Source organism: Diceros bicornis, chromosome 3 (assembly GCF_020826845.1).
Source record: "Diceros bicornis minor isolate mBicDic1 chromosome 3, mDicBic1.mat.cur, whole genome shotgun sequence".
Lineage (NCBI taxonomy): Eukaryota > Metazoa > Chordata > Mammalia > Perissodactyla > Rhinocerotidae > Diceros > Diceros bicornis.
Genome location: NC_080742.1, coordinates 18,886,300 through 18,906,755, shown reverse-complemented (window position 1 = coordinate 18,906,755; position 20,456 = coordinate 18,886,300).

Sequence of the window (20,456 nt, the reverse complement as noted above, 5' to 3'; positions counted from 1 at the left end):
AATATCTTAAAATCACAAGTATGTATATGATAAAATAACAACAGAAAAAATGAACTTATTTGACACACTGCATGATAGAAGTAGAACACTAGTATGTTATTTTTTATTTAGCACTTTATATGTGATAACCTCTATACTCACTGTCTTGATATTTCACCTTCATACCCAAATGTTCAAAATAGGCACATTTAACATAGCCTATAGATACAGTCTTCACACATCTGAGTGTCCCACTAGCAAATAGATGCACCTTTATCCAGTCATCCGTGCAATATGTGTTTCAGTCACTGAAGTAGGTCTTTTCTTTAAATAAAGAATATTTTAGGGTTTTGTTTTCAAAATCAGTTTACAGCCTGTTCTGTATGCCAGGGGGCACTGTGGTTCAATGTTAGTGTTTCTATTCATTCCATATCTTGTTAGAATTTAGTTGCTCATGGATTTTTGTAGTGCTTTACTTTTTTTTTTTTTTCTTTAATGGTGAGAACATCCCTGGGTGAATTTACAGCAATAAAGCACAATCTTGTTGATGGCCTGCTTATGACTCACCAGTTTAGTGCTGCTAGCCAATAAGAAGTACTTTGGTATTGAGAGTGTATTCCTGTTAAACAATATGAAAGAATTCTGTATAACCAACTGTAAATTACTTCTAGTGAGCTACTGAAACATATTTTACTCTGAAACTTAAACAGGCGCTCTGATTAATAGAAATGCTTGGGAGCATATTGAAGAGTTTAAAGTCAGATTACTTTTTAACATTCATATGCTAAGAGCGTTATGTTCTATTGTCAAATAAATTAAATTGAGAGTCTTGAATTATATAGGCTCCTGATTATAGACTTAATAGAGTATTAACACTTAGGTTTTCCCTATGTTGTGACATCAATATCCCACTGGTATAAAAGCAAGGGAAAGGTTAAATTAGTACATTGAAAACTACATTTTCAGACCTTTACCTTAATACTATTGCTATTCATCTGGTCTCACAAGTATACTTTATTCTAATGCAACATTTCAGGCCTCCCATATTTTTCTTCCACAAAAAAAGTACTATACTCCTGAGTTATATCATCATTGCTTGGGTGACTGGGTGTTCCTTGGTGTTGACTTGGCACTAGGAGGGTGCTTCCGGAATGCAAACTGTTTAGTTTCCAACTTCCGAGTCTTCACAGATGACAACAATGACCATTATGTTTAACTAATAGTACACATCTTAGTTCAGGAGCTAGTCTCAGCCAATAGAGATTAAATACTACTGGGATGAAAACTGCAGATTGACGTAATCAGTCTCCATACTACCCTCCTTTAGAGTGCCTGCCTGTTCTAGAGATGCCACCAAACTGAAAATTTCATCTCCCATAATCTCTTACAGTTAGAATTCTGGAGACCTAGATTAAAATTAGACGTGTTCTCACAAGATTTGGAAGTGAGGGGAAAATTTCTATTGGGCTCTTTTGATAAATTTTGATGTTTAGCAGTTATCAGATTGGATAATGACCTGTGGAAATTACCTGGTACTCGGCCATGATTTTCGCAACATAGCCTTGCAATTAGATTAGGAATACACTTGTCCAAAATCATAACAATCTTTTTTTTTAAGATGAGAATTTATTTTATTTATTTTTTATTGTGGTAACCTTGGTTTAGAACATTATATAAATTTCAGGTGTACATCATTATATTTTGATTTCTGTGTAGATTACATCATGCTTGCCACCAAAAGACTAATTACAATCCATCACCATACACATGTGTCTAATCACTCCTTTTACCCTCCTCACTCCCCCCTTCCCCTCTGGTAACCACCAATCCAATCTCTGTCTCTATGTCTTTGTTTGTTGTTTTTTTTAATCTTTTATTTATGAGTGAGATCATACAGTATTTGACTTTCTCCTTCTGACTTATTTTGCTTAGCATAATACCCTCGAAGTCTGTCCATGTTGTCACAAATGGCTGGATTTCATTGTTTTCCATTGTGCGTATATACCACATCTTCTTTATCCATTCGTGCCTTGATGGGCACCTAGGTTGCTTCCAAGTCTTGGCTATTGTGAATAATGCTGCAATGAACTAGGGGTGCATCTATCTTTATGCATTCATGGTTTCACATTCTCTGGATAAGTACCCAGCAGTGGAATACCTGGATCGTATGGTAGTTCTATCCGTAATTTTTTGAGGAATCTCCATACTGTTTTCCATAGTGGCTGCACCAGTTTGCACTCCCACCAGCAGTGTAGGAGAGATCCTTTTTCTCCACATCCTCTTCAACACTTATTATTTCCTGTCTTGTTAATTATAGCCATTCTGACGGGCGTGAGGTGATATCTCATTGTAGTTTTGATTTGCATTTCCCTGACAATTAGTGGTGTTAAACATCTTTTTATGTGCCTGTTGGCCATCTGTATATCTTCTTTGGAAAAATGTCTGTTCAGATCTTTTGCCCATTTTTCAATTGGGTCGTTAGTTGTTTTGTTGTTGAGATGTATGAGTTCTTTGTATATTTTGGAGATTAACCCTTTATCAGATATATGGTTTGCAAATATCTTCTGCCAATTGTTAGGTTGTCTTTTCATTTTGTTGATGGTTTCCTTTGCTGTGCAGAAGGTTTTTAGTTTGATGTAGTCCCATTTGTTTATTTTTTCTATTGTTTCCCATGCCCAGTCAGACATGGTACTTGAAAATACACCGCTAAGACTGATGTCAAAGAGCATACTGCCTATGTTTTCTTCTAGAGGTTTCATAGTTTTAGGTCTTACATTCAAGTCTTTAATCCATTTTGAGTTAATTTTTGTGTATGGTGTAAGATAATGTTCTACTTTCATTTTTTTTCATGTGGCTGTCCAGTTTTCCCAACACCATTTATTGAAGAGACCTTCCTTTCTCCACTGTATATTCCTGGCTCCCTTGTCAAAAATTAGCTGCCCGTAGATGTGTTGGTTTATTTTTGGGCTCTTGATTCTGTTCCATTGATCTGTGTGTCTGTTTTTGTGCTGGTATCATGCTATTTCAGTTACTAGAGCTTTGTAGTATGTTTTGAAATCAGGAAGTGTGATACCTCTAGCTTTGTTCTTTTTTCTCAGGATTCCTTTGGTTGTTTAAGGTCTTTTGTTGTTCCATATAAATTTTAGGATTCTTTGTTCTATTTCTGTGAAAAATGTTGCTGGAACTTTGATAGGGATTGCATTGAATCTATAGATTGCTTTAGGAAATATGGACACTTTATGTTAATTCTTCCAATCCAAGAGCATGGAAAATCTTTCCACTTCTTTGTGTCTTCTTCAATTTCTTTCAACAATGTTTTATAGTTTTCAGTGTACAGATCTTTCTTTCACCTCTTTGGTTAAGTTTATTCCTATGTATTTTATCCTTTTTGTTGCAACTGTAAATGGGATTGTATTCTTAATTTCTCTTTCTGCTACTTCGTTGTTAGTGTATAGAAATGCAACTGATTTTTGTATGTTGATTTTGTATCCTGCAATTTTACCATATTCATTTATTGTTTCTAAAAGTTTTTTTGGTGGATTCTTTAGGGTTTCCTATATATAAAATCATGTCATCTGCAAATAGTGACAGTTTCACTTCTTCCTTTCCAATTTGGATCCTTTTTATTTTTTTCTTGCCTGATTTCTGTGGCTGGGACTATCTACACTATGTTAAATAAGAGTGGTGACAGTGGGCATCCTTGTCTGGTTCCTGTTCTTAGAGGGATAGCTTTCAGTTTTTCACCATTGAGGATGAGCTGTGGGTTTCTCATATATGGCCTCTATTATGTTGAGGTACTTTCCTTCTATACCAATTTTATTCATAGTTTTTATCATAAATGGATGTTGTTTCTTGTCAAATGCTTTCTCCACATCTATTGAGATGATCATGTGATTTTTATTCTTCATTTTTTAATGTAGTGTATCACATTGATTGATTTGCAGGTGTTGAACCATTCCTGCATCCCTGGATCCCACTTGATCTTGGTGTATAATCTTTTTAACGTATTGTTGTATTCAATTTGCTAGTATTTTGTTGTGGATTTTTGCATCGATGTTCATCAGTGATATTGGCCTGTAACTTTTTTTGTGTTGTCCTTGTCTGTTTGTGGTATCAGGGTAACGTTGGCTTTGTAGAATGAGTTAGGAAGCTTCCTGTCCTCTTCAATTTTTTTGGAAGAGTTTGAGAAGGGTTTACCAGGGAAGCCATCTGGTCCTGGACTTTTATTTTTTGGGAGGTTTTTGATTACTGTTTTGATCTGCTTACTGGTGATTGGTCTATTCAAATTCTCTATTTCTTCCTGATTCAATTTTGAAAGGTTGTATGATTCTAAGAATTTATCCATTTCTTATAGCTTATCCAATTTCCTAGTGTATAGCTTTTCATAGTATTCTCTTATAATCTTTTCTATTTCTGAGACATCCATTGTAATTTCTCCTCTTTCATTTATGATTTTATTTATTTGAATCCTTCTCTCTTTCTTTCTTCATGAGTCTAGCTAAAGGTTTGTCAATTTTGTTTATCTTTTCAAAGAACTAGCCCTTGGTTTCTTTGATTTTTTCTTTTGTTTCTTAATTCTCTATTTCATTTATTTCTTCTTTGATTTTTATTATTTCCTTCTACTGATTTTGTCCTTCGTTTTCCAGTTCCTTTAGGTACATTGTTAGATTGTTTATTTGAGATTTTGCTCATTGTTGAGGTAGGCCTGTATTGCTATAAACTTCCCTCTTAGAACCACTTTTCCTGTATCCCATAAATTTTGGCATGTCATATTTTCATTTTCATTTGTCACCAGGTGTTTTTTATTTCTCCTTTGATTTCTTCATTGAGCCAATTGTTGTTCAGTAGCATTTTGTTTAATCTCCACATATCTGTGGCTTTTCTGATTTGCTTCCCGTAGTTGATTTCTAGTTTCATACCATTGTGATCAGAAAAGATGCTTGATATTATTTCAATCTTCTTAAATTTATTGAGGCTTGTTTTGTGGCCTAATATGTGATCTATCCTGGAGAATGTTCCATGAGCATTTGAAAAGAATGTGTATTCTACAGTTTTTGGAGGGAATTTTCTGTATATATCCATCTGGTCTAATGTATCTTTTAAGGCCAATGTTTTTTATTGAGTTTCTGTTTGGATGATCTATCCATTGGTGTAGGTGGAATGTTAAAGTCCCCTACTATTATTGTGTTGCAGTCTATTTCTCCTTTTATGTTTGTTAATAATTGTTTTATGTATTTAGGTGCTCTCATGTTTTGTGCATAGATATTTACAAGTGTTATATCCTCTTGTTGGATTGTTTCACCATTGTGTAATACCCTTCTTTGTCTCTTATTACAGTTTTTTCTAAAGTCTATTTTGTCTTATAAGTATTGCTACTCCAGCTTTCTTTTCATTGCCATTTGCATGGAGTATCTTTTTCCATCCCTTCACTTTCAGTTTGTAAGTGTCTTTAGGTCTGAAGTGTGTCTCATGTATGCAGCATATATATGGGTCTTGTTTTTTTATCCAGTTGGTCACCCTACACCTTTTGATTGGAGCATTTAGTCCATTGACATTTAAAGTAGCTATTGATAAAAATGTACTTATTGCCATTTTGTTACTTTTTTTCTGGATGTTTTAGTAATTGTTCTCTGTTCCTTTCTTCTTCTCTTGCTCTCTTCCCTTGGGTTTGATGGCTTTCTTTAGTATTATGTTTGGGTTCCTTTCTCTCAATTTTTTGTGTATTTATTATAAGTTTCTGGTTTGTGATTACCATTAGGTTCATATATTATAACCTACATACATAGCAATCAATATTAAGTTGATGGTCTCTTTAGAGACCTCTTTAGATGGTCTCTTTAGAAGTTTGACCTCTTGCTAAAAGCTCTACTCTTTTATTTCCCTCCTCCCACATTTTATGTTTCAAAATAATAATATTCTTACCTTCTTTTTACTTCACATCAAAAAGTAACTTTAATGATTTCCTTGTGAGTGTGCAGGTAGTACTATTCTGTGGATTGTGTTCTTTCTAAGTATTAAGACACAAATTCATTAAGCCATGGTTTTCAATTTTAACTGAGGTTGCAGAGTCTGTGTCATAAAGACAGACCCTGAGTGAAGCTGGGCGAGAATGTCACAATCACGCTCATAGTATTTAACCTTCATCCTCCAAGGGTGATCTCTTCAGGATTATAAGGCATCGAGTTTGGGACAGTACCTGCTAAGGAGTCATCAGAGTCACCATGTAATATGCCAATATTCCGTCCTCCTCAATTTGTTTGCTACAGCTAGAATAATAAAGCTAAAGCTTTGAAAAGGGGAATTGCCTTACTAATATCTATTAGCTAATGCTATGGAGATTTGATGTACTGGGATGGTGGTTGGGACAAGGCTGGGAGAGGGGAACTGCAGTGTCCCACTAGTCTCTATATCCTTTAAACTCCCTATAGATATATGTATGTATTATTTTTAGGATACTTTTAGCCCCTCCTCCGCTTTAAATTTATAGTGATAAACTATATTTTCAAGGGCCGATTCTTTTATTTCTTCTTTACTTCTACCAGCAAATATAACCTGATCAAAGCCATAATAGCACTAGGTTGATTTAGTAGATTATTTGCCCACTAAAAACCAGGATTTTTTGCTATTTATGGAAATTTAAATTAACATATTTGGAACATTTATGGAAACATAAAAAAGACACACAGGATTAAACTTCTGTAGAAAAGAGCCTCAGTGGCCAAAGACAAAATAATATCACTGTAAGAAGGCACTTGCTTAGAGAAACCAGGTCTCAAGGGAAGGGAATTCCCCCAGGCACCTAGGCCTATGTATGGAGTTAAACCAAATTAGAATCAGAAGATTGGTTCGCGATGGGCAGTACATTTAATAAATGAATAATTCTGTGGGTGATACCACCCTTTGACTGAATAGACTTGAGAGCAGGTGTCTTTGAATCCTGTCTGTTGTCAGGTAAAATGCTGTTGAAAATACCTACATGCCTATGTTTAGCCAAGGCTGAACACACAGCCAAGGAAGCTTGCAGTGGGTGAAGTTCTTAAAGACAGATAATCCTATAAGATTCTGAAGTCAGTGGGAGAGGTTTCTGCTGGAGACATCTTCAGCTGTAATGCAACTCATTCTAGACCATGTTTCAGAGCAATATCATTGACATTTTTTGCTGAGGCAACTTCCCAATTTCCTGAAGTATTTAAGGAGGACCAGTTACCCAAACATCTTTAGCAGATTCTTTGGTTAGGGTTTTAAGATGAAGATAACAATACCCAGTCTAAATATTTTAAGCAGAAAGAGATTTTTTAGAGGATACTTTGTGGCTCCTTAGAGGAGTTAGAGGTGGGAGTGTGGCTAGATTCAGCCCAGAACAAAGGCAGCCAAGGGAAACACTGAACAGCAAGCCTGTTCTGGTGGAAACTGTATGACACTGACTCATGCCACTTGGCACCTATGACAACAGGAACCAGATGCTAGAATCTCTTCTTGAGCTGCCACAGAACAAAGTGCTTTCTCTTATGTCTTTACAGGATGCACCTCTCTCCCCCTGTAGCTCAAGTCGTGCCCTCTCTCCTGATTCTCTACTAGATATTCTGCCTAGAAGATTCTAAAACAGTGCTGCAAAGGAGTCTCTTAAATTTACTTTTTAGTTTTTCAGACCTTGCCCCACATTTGGAAAAGCAGGCAGAAGGAGACTGAATGGATATTGAATGATCCAATCCACAACATCTTCTAGAGAAATTTAGTCCCATGTCAGCTACTCTGCTTACAGAGAGTAGTCTAAGGAGGAAGAATGTAATCAAAATGGTCCAATATCTAAAATTGTAAATATTTTCCAGTGGGAATAAGAACATAGCAATATAAACTGATAAATCATCAAAGATCAAATACATTTATTCATGAATATTAAATCTTAATAATTGTTTCTGGAGTGGGGAGTTCTGTTGAATAGATCCAGCTATGTAGAAATGTAGGTACTTTTTAAATTGGCCTATTAAAAATTTCAGGTTAACCATATAAAAATAGCTGAAAACATGAATAAGCCAAATCTTAAAGAAAAACATGAGAAGTATGGATTATGTTGGTTTTCCTTAAAATTATAAACCATTGGAGAGATTATTTAGATCCATTACATTAATATTTCTTTCATGCTCACCTATTGGCATTGTACCGTTCTCCTAATTTTATAGTTTTTAATCTTTTCTCTTTTGGCCTTTTCACTCAAAAGTTTTGAAAGCTTTATTAAGTAAAATAACTGAAAAATTAATATCTACAAAATAAAGTGAGGCATTTGATAAATGATGAAGGAATGCAGAAAAAAATACAAGGAATGCAACTCCACCCTAGATAATTACCTAATACTGTGTAGAAATCAGTTTTGATTCATATAAAGAAAATTTCGTGAAGATGAGTAATGTGTTTTTCTCTCTTGGTAGTGACTATTTTTTCCCTTGCTGGATAATTCCAATGTTAATCTACTAAAAAACAATTTATTAGGTGTTTATAATGTGCAATCCACTTTGATAAACGTTGAATTTTAGAAGAATTCACACATTAACAATTTTCTTAGGTGTTGTGTCATAATTAATTCTAGAATATATCTTTATATTTAATATATAGTAATCAAAAGACAACTGGGAGAATAAATAGCTTTAATAAATATATACAGCTTGTTTTTAACAGATCATATTTTATTTTATTTTTATTTTGGTAAGGAAGATTAGCCCTGAGCTACCATCCGTTGCCAATCCTCCTCTTTTTGCTGACGAAGATTGGCCCTGGGATAACATCCATGCCCATCTTTCTCTACTTTATATGTGGGATGCCTGCCATGGCATGGCTTGATGAGTGTGCATAAGTCTGTGCCCGGCATTGGAACCCATAAACCCTGGGCCACCGAAGTGGAGCACGTTAACTTAACCACTATGTCACCAGGCCGGCCCCATATCATATTTTACTAATGATGTATAAAAACTTTTTCTTAAGTCACGGAAATTATTATTTTAAGGAAAGTTTTCTCCAAAATGTAATGCCTTTTGTCAAAAGAAATGCATACATTAGTCCGTGCAAAATAAGAATGTCCATCTCTGAAATTAATTCCAAATCAAATCTAGCTTGTGATCATAAAAGACTATATAATCTACCATTTATAATCTAATTTGACCTTTTCTTACCTTTAAAAAATTTTATTTGTTACTATTAGGTAATCAGATGATCTTTTTTTCATTTCCAAATGAATAAAGTTGTCCAAGTCAAATCTTTGGTGTGATCAAAATCACAGGTAAACTGTTATCTAATCAAAATGTACCTAAAACTATCATAAAGTTTCTATGTATACTCCATTTTTAATGATCATAATTAATACTATTCTAGATCAGATCCATGGGTTCAACAACCTTCAAGTTTTTATTTAACAGAGATATGTTTCTGGAAGGGCTAATTTTCAGGCTACACCAGTGATGCTCAAACTGGATTCACCCACAGATCTTTGGGCACCCAGAAATTCTGGTTAAATTAATAAAGGAAGCAGTCTGGACATTGGTATTTTCTTTAAAGTTCTTTAAGTGATTCTACTGGCAGCCAGAACTGAAAGATGTTGTGTTGGACATTAATCTCAAATGTTATGAACAAAAAAACCTAGAACTTCCTCTGTTTCTATTAATAAACCTATCACTTATCTATGAATGCACCTAGGTGGTTCTTGAAGCTTTAGATTTCCAATCTGCATTTATTTTCAGCATTTGTCCCAGCCAATTAACAAATTTAATATTACTATTTACATTACTTAAGATGATTTTATTTAATGCCATTGTTTTGCAGTCTAGTGGTTGTTGTATTTAATATAAACATATGCTTTCAGGGTTTTATAAAATTCTATGACATCGTGTATGGATCTAGTAAACTGGCACTCGACAAGTATTCTACTTTCCTTCCAGTACCTCTTGCATTTAGATGTTGGAAAACTACAGACTGCACTTCCCAGACTTCTTTTGAACTGGGGTTCCAGATGGAATTTAAATTCGGGCAATAAGATTGGCCCTGCATGATGTTTGGAAGGTGAATGTGAGCAGAGACCAAGCTTTTGATGCCACTACCCTTTCTGCTGGCAAGTACAGATATGGAGGTATTTAGTTTTTGAAGCAAAGGAACAGTGGTTTCAGTATCCAGTCTTAAGTTTTGGGTATGTCAAGGGGCAAGGCCTGAGACATCCATTTTACCAATGTGGTTTATAACAAGCAATGTATAGTTGGGTAAATGCCAGCAGTGGCAGCCAAGGCTTCCTGATTATGGAACTTGCCTGACTAGCTTGGGTTTCTGATTCTGGCAGGGAAGGTATAATTCTGGATGTGGTAGCTTCCTGATAGTAGAAGTGGCACTGGCCACCTTGGTGGCCCAACTGAATGGTGTGTCGTTAGTAGTCACTTCTGGAAGGTAAACATAGAGTATATTTGTTCAGTCCTCCCAATGATTCTGTAATTTATTATTCAATTATCTCTAATAAACTTTCTGCTTAAACTAACTAGCATACATATTGTATGCTGAAATTAAGCTCTGAGTGATATCCACCTTCCCACACATGACCTATTTTTCATTCATACACACACACACGCACACACATACGTATGTGTGGCTGTATTTAAATCTGTTATGAAATGTCCTAAACAGGGAAGTAGCATTTTGATTTCCTTAATATAAAACTTCCTTCAGTTCTATCATATTTTTACTGAGGTACTGCAAACAAAAATTAATGCAGTATTCCTGTTTTGGTCATACCACATAACTTTATTAAATTGTAATATAATGCCTCTTGCTCCTGAGCATTAAGCTGGGAGAGGAAGGGCACAGAGGCAAAATTAGACCAAAGTCACCTCTCCAGATAATAGTTTATAGTGATTCATATAACCCAGCCTTGATCATAATCCATCTTTAAGATAAATTCTTCAAACAATCTTTTTATTGATTTGAGAGGTTTACCAGATTCAATTTATCAATTGGAAAGACCATCATGGTTACTTACTACGGCAATCTAAAGTATGTTGACATCAAGCTCAATTTTTATCTCCAGATTCAATAAGTCAGGCCAGGACTGTGACAGAACAGGTGAACAGAGAAGATCCAAGAGAAGCCGCTAGAGATACAATACGACACTGATGACAACATTCAGGGGTGTTGGCTGGCTCTGGTTGACTGGCTCGGTAAGCGAGCTCCAGGTAATAAGCTGAGGACTAAACTGGCCATCAGGGCCAGGAAGGTGAAAGCAGGGATGCCACATTCTGCAAATAAAAATACAAAACATCTAGTTAAATTTGACCTTCAGATAAACAGCAAATAATCTTCCGTATAAGCAACATTTGGGACATATATATACTAAAAAAATTTCTATTGTTTACCTGAATCCAAATTTGACTGGGTATATTGTATGCTATCTGGCAATTCAGCCTCGCAGCTGAAACAATAACAAAGTCATAAGGACCAGGTTCGGATGCAATGTCCCCATCTATAAAGAAAAGCAAGCAGGGCTGCAGTTTTACAGAAAATGCAGTACTCATCAGAATTTCAAGTCTGAGGCTAAGTTTCTTGAATCAAGCCTAAAAATAGTTTTGTGTTAACAAGCAAGACAGAGAGAATGTATGTACTCAAAGTTGGCTTTGACTTATCAGAGGAACAAAGGAACACGGCATGTTGTCACACCACTGGGCTTCTGACTCCTTAAATACCCTTGGCTGGAAGTAATACTAATTTAAAGCCCATGACTGGAATAAAACACATGGAAATGAAAGCGCACTCAGTGGTGAAGCTCGGGCATTAATAAAAGCAGGGAACCAGGCTGGTCATTACACTTAAAAGTTGCTGAATCTTAACAATTTACCTGGATTTTATCTGTTGCCCTTTACTGGCTCTGGTTTCTCCATATACATTGGGTACCAACTGTTCCCTTGACTGTTTCTTAGTTGTTATTTTTACTCATTGCCTTGCTGAGTCTCACTCTGGATTTTCACTTCTCCTAGTTACCATTACCAACAGCCTGGTATGACATCTAAGATATATTTAAGAAATATAAGCCCATCATTTTATAAGTATAGAATGGACATTTCCTCCCTAATTGCACTATTTCTGCCATTTTCTACCCAAAACTCAGTCACTATGTTACTATCACCCCTTCCTCTCATATGCAAAGCTTTGAAAAGATCTGGGATAATATATCTTTCTGAACTACGTTTAAGAACATTTAACAGCTTTGAGGTTTCATTTTTCACTCTGTCTTATGCATCATTTATGAGATGCCCTATAAACCTATGACAAATAAGGCTATTGTTAAGCGCAGTCCTTAGGGTGTTCTCTACCTTGAAATTGCTCTGTGCATACCGTTGCCTTAATTTTGGCCATTGTCCTCCATTCCTTTCTGATTCAAAGTTTAAAACAGTTTTGGTATGGAAATTTGTTGAAACTTTTTGAAAGTCTAAATACATTTCTTCTTTCCACATAATTATTTTCCTTTTCAATAAAAATGAAGTCTGTTATTCAAATTAGGTTTGATTAAAAAAAAGTTCTATTTCCATTCAGTCTTTCTCATATTAATCTGAATGAATGAATACATACGGCAAGTGGATGTGACATTAAAAAGTCTAAGCTGTTTTTAGGTCTTAAATTAATCTCTCAATTACTTCCAATTATATATTTCCAGCTTATACTTCTCCCCTGAATTCTAGATTCATATATAAACTATGAGACTTCTTCTTTTGTATTATAATAAAAATTTCAAATTTAATACATTGAAATTGAGTTCTTGATATTTCCTTCACAGCTTGTCTTTTTGAGTTGCCCAAGGTTAAAGGATAAGAAACATATTTCCCCTTCCTCCAAATCCCAACTATAACTAAGCCCTTTTACTGGTTCCTTTTCCAAAGAATTTGTCATATCTGCCTACATGGTTCTGTCTCCACTACTATGAACCCATGTAGTGTTAGTGCCTGGCATTAAGCTCTTGATTGCCAAGGCATTCATTTCAAAAGACATCCATCTTGAATAAACATATTGCCTATTGTGTGACACAGCGACTAGCAAAAACACTAGATAAGGAATTAGGTCTCCCCATTTATGACGTTCCCTCTTTCAGAAAGCCCTGGGTAACCTAGATAACTGACTGCTTGAGTGAGCCCACTTCTCCCTTCTGGCACCCTAATTCCTGCTCTTATGTTTTAAATTAGCCAATAAAGAGTGAACCCTTGAAACTATAAGGGAGGAAGACGTATCCTTTACCCATTCTGGGTCCTTCTTAAATTGACATGAGACAGAGCAACAGGAGAAAATCAAAGCTTTAAAACATGTAAACATGGGAGAGACTCAGGAAAACTGAGCAACTCACCAAAATGGTGGAGGGTCTCATCTTAAATATCACCTTCAACTAAAGACAAAGGAGGATGTTGGGGGTGGAGGGAGTCAATTATGGGAGATTACCAGAAAAGCACAGTAAACAAGAGTAAGGTTATTATGCAGATTTAAGTCCTTGCCTTCTGCATTGGTAAGAGTTTCCAGAGATAAGATCATCTCCCCTTCTTCCTGGTACAGAGGGGGAGATAACTTTACAGATGGAGATTTCCCTTACAAATGTAAATGTCTCTTATAAAGGGTAAGTTCTACTTCGACTAGGTTTTCAGAGCTTTTCCCATGTCTGCAGTTTTTAAAGGTAACTAGCCCAAAATAATCCTTATGCTAAAGAGACACATTTTGGGGTGGCCAATTCTGATCCCCCACAAAACCCTGGACACCGCTCCCTCAGATCTTAATAAAGGCAGAGCCCTAGGTCCACAGTGTCTCTCTCTCTCTCTACCCGCTACCTCGCTGTGTCGTCCTCAGGCATGCTGCATACCCTCCAGGACTTGTGACTAACAAATCTAGTTCCTCAAAGTTCCCTGATGGTTTTTGCTGAAGTGCATCCTGCAATCACAACAAGAGCTACAGGGGCCATCCAGCCACAACATTGGTCCCATGGGGGAAATGTCTGTGGGGTCTTACTAGAAGTAATATGGGCCAGGAGAGTGCCTCAGGCATTCCTAAGAGCATCGCTATCAATAGGCCGGGACCCACACCCAGGAGACACCCCAGCGTGGGTCATACTACACCTCCCCAGTTCACTTGTATTCATCATTCACAGGAAGGTTTTAAAATGCAATAAGTTCATGACAACCCTCTTCCTCTCCCCACAAAGCCTTCAGTGACTTGCATTGCACTTAAACTCCTTACCAAACCTGTGCATGAGGTTCCTCTGATCCACCTCTCCGTTGTCAGCACACACCATTTTACCTCTATTTGCTCGCACTGCTTCAGCCACACTGCTTCTCTCTAGTCTTTAGAAATGTGGATCCTTTTACCATCTTTCAGCCTTGAAACTTACTGTCCCTTAAGCATAGAATACTATTCTCCCAAGAGCATGACTTGATTCCTTATCTTCCAGGTCTCAACACAAATGTCACCTACTTAAAAAGTTGCTTCTGGTTACATTCTATCTCATCACCCTGTTTATTTCCTTCATTGCCCATATTGCACCTTGTAATTATCTTGTTTGTTTATCTATTTGGTTGGTTATTATCTCTATTCCCAAAGAGAACATATGCTCTATGTGGACAGGAAATCATATCTGCCTCATCTACTATAGTGTCCTCAGCCTCTAGAATCCTGCCTAGAAGATAATTGAGAATCAATAAATATTTATTCAGGATGGCAGTGAATAAATTCTAAAAAATAAAGTACTTATAGTGTTGAGTACTTAAGTGGTTTATACATTTTCTTGAAAATACTGTCAAATAAAATATTACAACAGTAATAAATTAACAATGAATAGATTACCAACTATTTAAATACATTATCTGTTGTGTCTTTTACTGTGACTATTGTGCAAAAATAATTGTAAAATAAAAAGGAAAAAGTAATTTCAAATAAATTCACTGTGACTTTTAAAATATTAAAGTTGATACTGTGTCTTAAAAAGCACATTTTACTTTCCCAAAAGCTATTAAATCAGAGGCCTTTGGATCTAACTGATAAGGTAACATCACTTTTATCCCCACGCAGGTGAGGCATGGAGGATATTCAGTTCACACTTGGCTTTTTGAGTTATACTAAATAAATGTTCAGCCTGGTTCCTTCTATATGAAGAACAAATTAGGTTTACATACTTGAGTGGGTATATTCATCAAATAGAATATAAAGAGCTTGTTTTTACTCAAAAAGAACTTTTAAAAAATCTCATCTCTGATCACAACTTTCCTTTCATAAATTCCTATCTTGACATTTGTCTTCCTATCCAAGTGAAATTTTCAGTTCATGATTTCTTAACTACTCTAATATGACAAGTTTACAATCCTTTACTTGCAATTCCAAAATCCAAAAAGTTCTGAAAACCTAATTTTTTATGTTTCTCATTGGTAGCAAAAACTGAAGTAGCCTCTCGTTTGTTAAAAGAAAGAAAAAGAAAGAGAGAGAAGAGAAAGGAAGGAAGAGTGGATCTGATTTGGACTGATATGTGGCTATTTACAACCTTTTACTTATACAGCTTAGTGTAAATATTAATATATTTCACTGTTTTAATGTTTTGATCACACGGTGATGCCTACAGCCCCATAAGGGGGTTTCCATAATGTACAGCATATATAACTTTCTAGAATATAAAAAAAAAAAAAATTGAATTTTGAACCACATCTGGCCTCAAGGGTGAAGAACAAGGGTCTTTGGACCAGTAGTTGACATGGATTATAGAAAATCAGAATTAAGTAAATGAGGGACTGGGTAGTAGTACTTAACAGATGAATTAATAGCTGGAGTAGCCTGCCTGCCTGCCTTCTTCTCTCTCTTCTCTACCTAAATATTTACTAAGTAGTAGATCAGTGCTAGCTACTTGACATATAACTATAAACAAGATGGTCACATTTCATGCCTTAGTGGGTCTTACAGTCTAGTAATTAATAAGGCAATTTCAGTGTGTAAGTATTATATCAAAGGACATTCAGAATATTATAAGAACATATAAGAGAAATACACAACCTAGATGTAAGAGTCTGAGGAGTTTAATTGCTCTGCATAATAGAGTGAAGAATTGGAAGTTCCTAGGAAGTATCAGAGGGAAAAGAACAGAGAAATGGAGCCATAATAAAGTAATACTTACAAACTATTTACCTATGAAACAAGCACTGTTCACAGCAACACTATGAGATAGTTGCTATTAATATTCCTATTTTAAGGGGACTTCACGGCATGAAAAAACAGGCAAGATACAATTCCTATAACAGTTCACATGCAAATCTGTTCTGGCAGTAGCTCTTTCCTCTTGCCTGTGCTCTTTTGCAAGGTTAAAGGGTCCTCTCCCACATTAAATTTGACCCACCTAAACTGGATTAGGGGTTGAGTTTCTGAAATGCTAACGAAAGATTGTGACTATGGTTTCTGTCAAGTTGATGTTATCTTATCTGTTTCAAAAGACAGCCAAAACCATCTGTCTCCAATTGTAATTCTGTATAGAATTATTGGAGCTGATTTAATGGTATGAAAGTTATAACAAATCTACCACCAATTTGAAGGCAATATCACTTCTTTGTTTGTTTCCAGGGATGGTGATTAGTCAAACATAGCATTCATCATATTTTTTAGAAATTGATTCTGAATGCATAACATTATAATTTATTTATTTATGATAAATATAAGTAGAATAAATGTTTGAGATTCTTTGGGGATTTAAAAAAATATATAAAAGGGCTTTGTAAAAAACATTAAAACAAAATTTTTATTAAACATGATTCTAAGCATAAATTTAAACTCAGTTTAAATAACATTTAAACTTATAATGAATACTTTTCATAATTAATTTTTTGCTTAAGAGAACTACATTCAGAATCATATTTGAACTATGATGCCTCTAGTGTGTATCATAAAAAATACCAGTGTGTTTTGGTTTTATCCTATATAAAATTCATAACACAAAAATGATACTTCTTACAGCCATAATAGATGACTGTACTGAGAACTAAATTAAAGACACAGCATACCCAGTCTCAGTATTTGATAGTTCTCTTATAGACCTGAGACATAAATTAGTTTATCAGATTTTATAGATCCAAGAGTATTAAAAAAGTTATTTACATATGTTTCCACAAAAACTATTTTATAATTAATTTTCAAATACTAACAATCATGCCAACTTTCTAAGTTATTTTAGATTTCAACAGGAGAGAATGTTTATATGTAAAAAATGAAATGGAATCCTTCTTTGGAATAAAAAGTTTCTCTTCTTTTAGTGTTTATTATGAAAAACTTGGCTGCTTTCTCCTTAAATCCTCTTGTATTATATCATAGTTAGGTGTGGTTCTGAGAAATCATTTACTCTGTAGCCAATTTTTTTTTATTTTTATCATAAAATCCCACATGAACCAATATTCTTGTGATGAGAGAAAAGCCATGTGGTTATAATGTATGTTGTCAATATTCTGTTTAGTGAAGCAAGAGAATGCTGATAAAATTTAACCTAGCATTTAAAAAAACCTAAGAAAGGTGTTTCGATGAATGCGTTTTTAATGACTGACAGCAAAATTATAAGGATCAATATTATATGTAGGTAACCATTAAGCTTCACTTTTCCTGGTGGTTTGCCAATGAACTTTAAGACAAATTTAGGAGACATTTCTAAGAAATATGTCTTTTTCACTAGTTGTATTTTCTTAAATGTTTAAATAAAATTATGAGAAATGCATGAAAAAATTAGAAGCATAGAGCATCCATTCCATTTTTTTTTAAACAGTTTTATTTATTTATTTTTTTGTGAGAAGATCAGCCCTGAGCTAACATTCATGCTAATCCTCCTCTTTTTGCTGAGGAAGACTGGCTCTGAGCTAACATCTATCACCAATCCTCCTCCTTTTTTTTTTCCCCCAAAGCCCCAGTAGATAGTTGTATGTCATAGTTGCACATCCTTCTAGTTGCTGTTTGTGGGATGCAGCCTCAGCATGGTCGGAGAAGCGGTGCGTCGGTGCGCGCCCGGGATCCGAACCCGGGCCGCCAGTAGCGGAATGCGCGCACTTAACCGCTAAGCCACAGGGCTGGCACCGCATCCATTCCATTTTGAACTGAACTCTATCCACAGTGAGAGTTGATCAATGGTTTTGTGTAACACTTGGATACCTTCTGTACTTTTTTTGCATTGATAAATCTAAACTGCAATTTAGTAGTCCACTTGCAAATCTCCTCTATTAAACAGCATACTCTTTGATGACGGACAATATACATTTTTTATTATCTCCACATTGTTCCTAGCATACAGAAAACATTCCATAAATGTTTATTGACCAAAATTTTTTTTTTTTGAGGAAGATTGGCCCTACAATAACATCTGTTGCCAATCTTCCTCTTTTTCTTTGTTTCTCCCCAAAGCCCCAGTACCTAGCTGTGTATCATAGTTGTAGAGTTGTAGCTCTTCTATGTGGGACGCCGCCTTAGCATGGTTTGATGAGCAGTGTGTAAGTCCACGCCCAGGATCTGAACTGGTGAACCCCAGGCCGCCAAAGCAGAATGTGTGAACTTAACCACTGTGCCACCAGGCCAGCCCCCTGTTGACCTAAATTTAAATCTTTGTTTAATCACGGAAAATTGGTTGTGCTGATAGCAAAATATAAGTTTTCCCTTTACTTCTTGCAGTAGTAGTTGTTTTCCGTATGGAAATTCACATCAATGGTCTACAGTGAGTGTCTATAAGTAGGCATAATTATTGGAGTCTTGAAAAATCAATAAAAGATACAAAGTAGAGGCAAATCAATAGCACAGCAAGGAAAATGTGTTAACTGAAAAAAATTTTAAAAAAGAGTGGAAAAGTGTCCTGGCTGGTGATGGATAATATTGAGAAAGTTCTGGGAGGTAAATTCATATGAAACATAGTTTTTAATTGAGAGTTAATCCTAATTTCTTTCCTGAGCTCTAGATTTCTAAATTTCTACAGGATATCTCAACCTAAATATTTGATACATTCTTCATCCTCAACCCCAATATTTTTAAAAACTGAATTCACCTTCTGCTTCTCATTTTTGATCCTCTTCCTATATTTCTTGTTTGAGAAATACTACCACTGCCTAGGATCTCCTTTTCCACCAGAACTCCGGGGAGTCGCCTTACACCAATTCAGCTCACTCGACCTCCTTAATACCTCTTTAATCTAGCTCTTCTTTCTGCACATTTCTTGAATTTGCCTTAATTCATGTCCTTATCATTCCTTGCTTAGATTACTATAAAATCCTTCTAAACTGTCCTCTTGCTCCAGGTATGATAACTGCCTAATCCATACACATGATCAGCGAAAGAGTAATCTTTCTGAAGTTCAAATGTAACTGTCTGCTTAAAACTTCCCTACCACAACCAGTAAAATCTCAATTTCTATAAAAATATGCTCTATCACATTCAGTAAAATCTCAAATTCTGTGGACACAGCCTTTTGTGACGTGACCTCTGCAGCATCTCCACCCTTATGCTATCTTCAAACATGTATTCTATACTGCAGTTATAACTAAAGGCACATTTTTGCCTTGGAATATTCTGTTCATTTTCTGGGAATACAGCAACCCCGCATTCTTTTCTCCACCCATCCTTTATCTAGACTCAGCAAAAACATCTTTGAAACATCTCCCCAGCTTCCAAAGGCACATTTTTCCCCCTCACATTATGAGGGAGAAACTTTACAAATGCCTATTATTCCATTTATCATTTATTTAAGCATTTGTTTAATTTTTTTGGTCTTCTCACTAGAGTGAGCCTTCCAAAGACAATGAATTAGAAGTAATCCTTACATCCACAGCATATAGCAAAGTATCTGGCAATCCACAGGTTGATGTCAGTAACTTCAAAATTCATGTTGATGACACATTTTCTTTTCTTAACCTATAAATCCTCACTCTTCTTTTTATTTCCTCTACATATTCACCACCTACCAGAACAACCAAAACCTCTGACATTTTAACTTTTAGCATTGAAAATCTGAAAACACAAATGTTCATATCTATTACCTATAGAATGCAACACTCATTTAGCCTCTAATCAAACATATTACTATATAATTTTTTTTACTTTTTGTGTATATTTTCTTTTTCCAACTAAATGTTTCAAATATGTTCTATACTTTTGCCCTTTGTTGGATCTACATAATTAGAGTGACCATGGGAGGCAGTTTGCCCGGGAAAAAAATCCCAGTTTACTCCTGATGCCCAGAAGTATTTATTATTATCTCTCCCTTCCACTCTCAAAATCATTCAAGTCTAGATAATAAATAATTTGGTAACACAATAGTTAATACCTATTTCACTTATTTATTTATGTTTACTAGTTTCAAATACGAATTTTTGAAAAAAAGTGAAGAATTTACTAAATCTGTTGGCCCCAGCGTGATACAAACTGCAAGTAGCAAGAAGAAAAAAGGTTCAGAGAAGAAATGGGTACTAAATGGGCTGAACCAGGAA